This window comes from Dermacentor andersoni, chromosome 1, assembly GCF_023375885.2.
Source record: "Dermacentor andersoni chromosome 1, qqDerAnde1_hic_scaffold, whole genome shotgun sequence".
Taxonomy (NCBI): domain Eukaryota; kingdom Metazoa; phylum Arthropoda; class Arachnida; order Ixodida; family Ixodidae; genus Dermacentor; species Dermacentor andersoni.
Window position 1 is genome coordinate 79,125,909 of NC_092814.1, and position 6,375 is coordinate 79,132,283.

Here is a 6,375-nt window from a genome sequence, read left to right on the forward strand (position 1 = left end):
TCCGAGTGACCCACCACGTGAAGACTTCCATCACATTATATTGGCATGCCCATCAGCTCCAAACAGCATCAGACACAGCATAAACCACAACGCTAAAATAAAACCCCTGAGTGGTGGGAGGCTGTAGTGCTCAGTGAATGCCCGGAAGACCAGCTCTGGGCTGTGCGGCTGGCGGAGGACGCCGCTACGGTTCAAGGCTTGGTCAGCGTCTGACGCAAAGGGGAGCTTTACGGGGCTAGCCTCTCGGCCTCTCCGTGCCCCTTTCGATGTCAGCGGGAACTTTTCAATAAATCGGTTTTATATTTCTCTTTCCCAGAGACACAAGTTGGCGGGAAAACGCTTAGATAGATAGATAGATAGATAGATAGATAGATAGATAGATAGATAGATAGATAGATAGATAGATAGATAGATAGATAGATAGATAGATAGATAGATAGATAGATAGATAGACAGACAGACAGACAGACAGACAGACAGATAGACAGACAGACAGACAGACAGACAGACAGACAGACAGACAGACAGACAGACAGACAGACAGACAGACAGACAGACAGACAGACAGATAGATAGATAGATAGATAGATAGATAGATAGATAGATAGATAGATAGATAGATAGATAGATAGATAGATAGATAGATAGATAGATAGATAGATAGATAGATAGATAGATAGCCCCCTAAAAGTGGGTGAAGTAGAACAAGAATGCTAGTCGCATTAAAGAGACGATACGTGTACCTGCGCGCTTCGTGCACACCGCCAGCTCACCAGCCCTATTTTATACGATATGATCACTTCCGCTATGCCTTCGGAACACAAAAGAAAAAAAAAACGTAAGGCGCCGAGACAGGCGCATGAGAAATACAATTTCCCCTGAATTTTTGTCTGCACAGATCTAGCTTCGTGACGTCCCTTCAGGGCGCGTTCTGCATGAACCCTAAGCAACTGATCTTTCCGCCGATTATCTATGACTTTGAACGATGGATCACGGACAGCCCAATGTATAAACCACGGTTGCAGTATCCCTATGAAACGGGCTTGCATGCTTATATTTAGTTTCCTACTGACGTTATGCCGCTTGGCAACCCAAGCGAGTAAAAGAAAAAAAAAATCTGTGAAGCGTGAAACATAAATGCTCTCGTTAGACGACCACCAAACCAATTAGAATGAAATTAATTGCATTTAAATGAGAAGGCCAAATTCTATCGACTGTTTGGAGCTAAAATTCTATTTATGGCCTGATCTTTTTCGCCCGAATTCGGCATTTTTTGCGTTCCGGCACAACGTTTACGACTCCAAAAAGAATAAGAATAAGAAGAAGCGACAACGACAACAACTATAAAGATGCAAGTAGTGACAAAAAAGTAAAGAAGGAACAGCAAAGAAAAGGAAGAAATGAGCAAAAATCCACGGAAGCCATTGTGATTGTTTTACTTTTCTCAGACTCCTTTTCGTATTGCGCATCGTTATAAAGGGTTTCGTCATTTCGTTTGGGAACAATAAAGTATTGCAGTTAAGCACGAAGCTATCAGCCAGGAATAAAACACAAGAAAAAATGATGGCGTCCGAAAGCATGTAAATGATAATGTCACCCCCAAAAGACTTTTCCTTTTTTGCCTGGGTCTAACGTCTTAAAGCTACAACACTGTATGTGAGAGACGCCGAAGTCCCAGACCAGCGGTTGGATTAACGTCGACTATAAGGAATTACTCGGCGCGCACAGAAATATCAGCACATGGCCGCCGCTGTAGGAATAGGGTCACCGTGGCCCGGAAATGAACCGATGACTCTGAGCTGAACATCACAGCGCCTTAACTCCTGAGCTACTGCGGAGAGTAACAAGACCGTTCAGAGGTTCTATTCTGGACATTTCGCCGCTATCAAGTTGTACATTAATTATCATATGTCAATATCACATATCAAGTAGATATGTCATAAGGTGTTATAGAGCGAAAGCGTTCGTCAAAACAATATAACACGTATATGTATGTGTTCCCGGTGGGTGTCACATTACGACTTCGAGAGTCCAGCATCCCCTGTGCCAGAAGTATCTCATAGTTGAAACGACAGGGGAAAACACGGGGGAAGAAGAAATGGAAAGGTTGTGGGCATCTTGACTGTCTTACTTTTTTGGGGTACCTGAACTGCACTGCTGCCTCGCAGGTGTGTGATGTGCCGATATGAAGCGCAGCGATAGCCGGCACGACCACAAGAACTCATGTTTTGCAGCGTTCATTCATACGTCCGTGTTCCCGTCCATAGGGCACAAGCAGTACCGTCTTATGCATTAGGGTGCCTCAACGCGCACCTCCTCCTCCGCATGGAGCGGCGGGCGAGGAGGACATCCAGGCGCGCTGTTGCGCATGCTTCGATAGTGCACTGTGGAGCTAAAGCCGATCGTCTGAGCTGCGATGATTAAAAACGTGTCTGTTTGCACGGAGCTGCATCAGTAAAAGATCATTTGTTCCTGACAGTGAAGTGCAATTATTTAGCAGCACCAGCACATCTTTGTTTCGACAGCAACGGAATAGCACTAGACCTATGATAAACATAACAAGTCACAACGGAGTTAAGGAAAGCATTGGGGAACTGAACCGTTCTTTAAACACTATAATAAATTATATAATTCATGCATGAGCTTTAAGTTTGAGATAAACTTCATGCTTCTAATAAATAAAAAATGAATAAAGAAAGAAAGAAAGAAAAGTAAATCCCGCTAGTGGGTAGTCACATGCTCGATGTAGGCAACAACAGACAACTTTGCCGCCGATGGGACGTATACGTCCCATCGGCGGTATGTCACGCGGCGTATCGGCGTATCGGCGTCACGCGGCCATCGGCGTGTACGTCACGCAATACGTCACGTATTGCGTGACGCCATGTATTACGTGATGTCTGCAGTTTATTGGATATTACACATCCGCAGTTGTGGGTGGCGCTGGCTAACACTGCCTTGGCTAGACAATACATGTATGTACGTAATCGCTTACCCAAGAAAGTGGACAGCGCTTCAGCCGTCGTATACTAGCTCAACTGATAGCGCACTTCACGAATCGTGCAGTAGTAGTAAATTCGGTTCCCACCGGCGGAAAAGTTGTCCATCGTCTAACTTCCATTTCTTTATTTATTAGGGATATGAAGAATACCACACATTTAGGCTTAATATGTAATGAATTGAAGAGTTAATTTGCCCTATTATTTCCTTGGTTTCATTGTTCTGTTTGCATCATACGGTCGTTGCTAAAATATAGCCCCTTGGTTCCTTCAGGCTCGCTCATTCGATATGTGATAGAAGTACGTTTCAAAGAAGAAAAAAATTAGCAAATAAACTTAAAATGTATACACAAACTGAAATTGCACGGTATAGTACCCGTGGGCGCCAAAGTAGAGTGGCAAACATCAGTATGTGTTTCTGATAGATAAATGTTGATGATGCAGCATATATTTCAAAGGTTGCGCTCGGTAGGAGCAATCGTAAATTACAGTATTTCTCCCTTCCTTTCTTTTTTTCCCCGCCCATCAACATAACTTCTCCTGTGCCCCACAAACTGCTGAAATTCCATGCTCGCCCTCCGTGATCTATTCTCGCTATTCTTGTATCACTTCGTAATTTCTAGCCGTGTGGCAGAAACAGTTAACGGCGCTCAGTTTCGTAGCCGCTCTTTTCTGGCGAGAACTCAATAATAGTATCACAAGGACCCATATATCACAGAAACCCCAAATTCTGAAATTCGGACCGCATAATATTGTTACGTAGGAAGACGCAGACGAAAAGCTATGTACAAATATATTGACAAGGAAAATACGCTGCGCTTGGCCAAGAGGCAACAGCCCGCGCTAGCTTCTAATCGTCGTCGTCGTCTTCACACTGCTGGCCTTTCGTGATCGCGCATATTGTGCCGTAGCACTACCCCCGGCTGCAAAAGCGCCGTCCCGGAGCGACTAAAGATCGGACTCGGAAGCAGTGTAGTAGGCCTTGAGCCTAGTGACGTGTACGACATCACTAGATGCCACAGGAGAGGACGAGGTTGAGGCCACAGGAGCAATTTCGTAAGTCACAGGCGTCACCTGGCGCAGCACGCGGTAGGGCCCTGTGTATCGCGAAAGGAGCTTCTCTGAAAGTCCGACGTGACGAGAGGGCGACCACGGGAGCACGAGCGCACCAGGTGAAAACTGTACGTCACGATGGCGGGCGTTGTACTGACACTGCTGAGTGGTCTGTGAGGCCGTCAGTCGAGCACGGGCAAGCTGGCGTGCATGGTCAGCGAGGGCGATGGCGTCGCGCGCATACTCGCTTGTTGAGACCGCAGCAGGAGGAAGTGCCGTGTCTAGGGGCAAGGTAGGTTCGCGACCGTACAGTAGATAAAAGGGAGAAAATCCGGCGGTGTCGTGCCGGGAAGAATTGTACGCAAATGTTACGTAAGGAAGGGCAATGTCCCAGTCGTGGTGGTCCTTGGAAACGTACTTGGCCAGCATATCGGTAAGAGTACGGTTTAACCGCTCTGTCAGGCCATTGGTTTGAGGATGGTATGAAGTAGTCAGTTTGTGTTGAATGGAGCAGGAACGCACAATGTCAGCGATAACTTTCGAGAGGAAGTTTCGACCACGGTCAGTCAGCAGCTGTCGCGGGGCGCCATGAAGCAAGATAATGTCACGCAAGAGAAAGTCCGCGACGTCAGTGGCGCAGCTGGTAGGGAGAGCCCGAGTGATAGCGTATCGGGTGGCGTAATCAGTCGCGACGGCTACCCATTTGTTCCCAGAAGATGACGTGGGAAAGGGACCGAGCAGGTCTAATCCAACACGAAAGAACGGTTCCACAGGGACGGTGATCGGCTGGAGATGACCGGCAGGTAGCACCTGAGGTGTCTTCCGACGCTGGCAGGGATCACAGGCAGCAACATAGCGTCGAACGGAGCGAGCGAGACCAGGCCAATAGAAGCGGCGGCGGACGCGGTCGTACGTGCGGGTTACGTTGGGGAGAATACGATAACGTCGTCCAAGTAGCACAGGCACGTAGACCATTTGAAACCGTGAAGAAGGGAGTCCATCATGCGTTCAAAAGTGGCAGGGGCGTTACATAGACCGAACGGCATCACTTTGAATTGATAAAGACCGTCGGGTGTGACAAAAGCAGTCTTCTCGCGGTCGAGATCGTCCACGGCAATCTGCCAGTAGCCGGAGCGAAGGTCAATAGAAGAGAAATAGCGAGCACCGTGGAGGCAGTCAAGGGCGTCATCAATCCGAGGTAGGGGATACACGTCCTTTTTGGTAACCCTGTTAAGGTGCCGATAATCCACGCAAAAGCGCCATGAGCCATCCTTCTTTTTGACCAGTACTACAGGTGACGCCCATGGACTATATGATGGTTCAATAATGTTCTTGGCAAGCATTTTGCGAACTTCTGCGTGAATAACTTGACGCTCAGCTGGTGACACTCGATACGGGCGGCGATGAATAGGAGGGGCATCGCCGGTATTAATGCGATGTTTGACAGCTGTAGTTTGGGCTAAAGGACGATCGTTAAAGTCAAAAATATCGTGGTAGGAAAACAGAACGCGGTAGAGTTCACGAGCGTGCTCGGAGGGCAAGTCGGGGGCAATCATTTTCCGTAAGTCAGCGATGGTACAATTTGCCGACTGCGATGGTAGAGGAGTATCGGATGAAGTGTCGTCTACTGCAATGGATGCTACTGAGTGATCCTCGAATGAACAAAGCTGGGCCAAAGACATCCCACGTGGCAGCACTTGTGTCGTCAAGCCAAAGTTGACCACTGGCAGGCAGACGCAATTCGCCGTAATAGATAAAACTGTATGGGGTACTGTGATCCCATGTGTAAGGAGGACGTCTTGCATAGGAGCCGCGATGTAGTGACCGTCGGGGACTGGTGGGGATGACACTAGGTCAACGTAGGTCAGTGCCGAAGGTGGCAAGCGAACGAAGTCGGCGGAACTGAGGCGACTGGGGTGTGGTTCAGCAGGATCCAGAACAGGCAGGTCAAGGCGGAGAGTACTGGCGGAACAATCGATGAGAGCAGAATGTGCGGAAAGGAAGTCTAAGCCGAGGATGATGTCGTGGGGACAGTGGGCGATGACTGTGAATAGCACGATTGTTGAGCGATCGGCGAAGGAGACGCGGGCGGTACACATACCAATTACGGGGGCTGTTCCGCCATCGGCGACACGGACAACAGGCGTCGTGGCGGGCGTGATAATTTTCTTGAGCCGGTTACGAAGGTCAGCGCTCATTACGGACAAATGCGCCCCAGTGTCTATGAGAGCAGACACAGAAACACCGTCGACTTGCACGTCAAGAAGGTTCAGATGAGTGGGCAAAGTCAGTAGAGGATTTGGCGGCGTAGGGAGCAATGCAG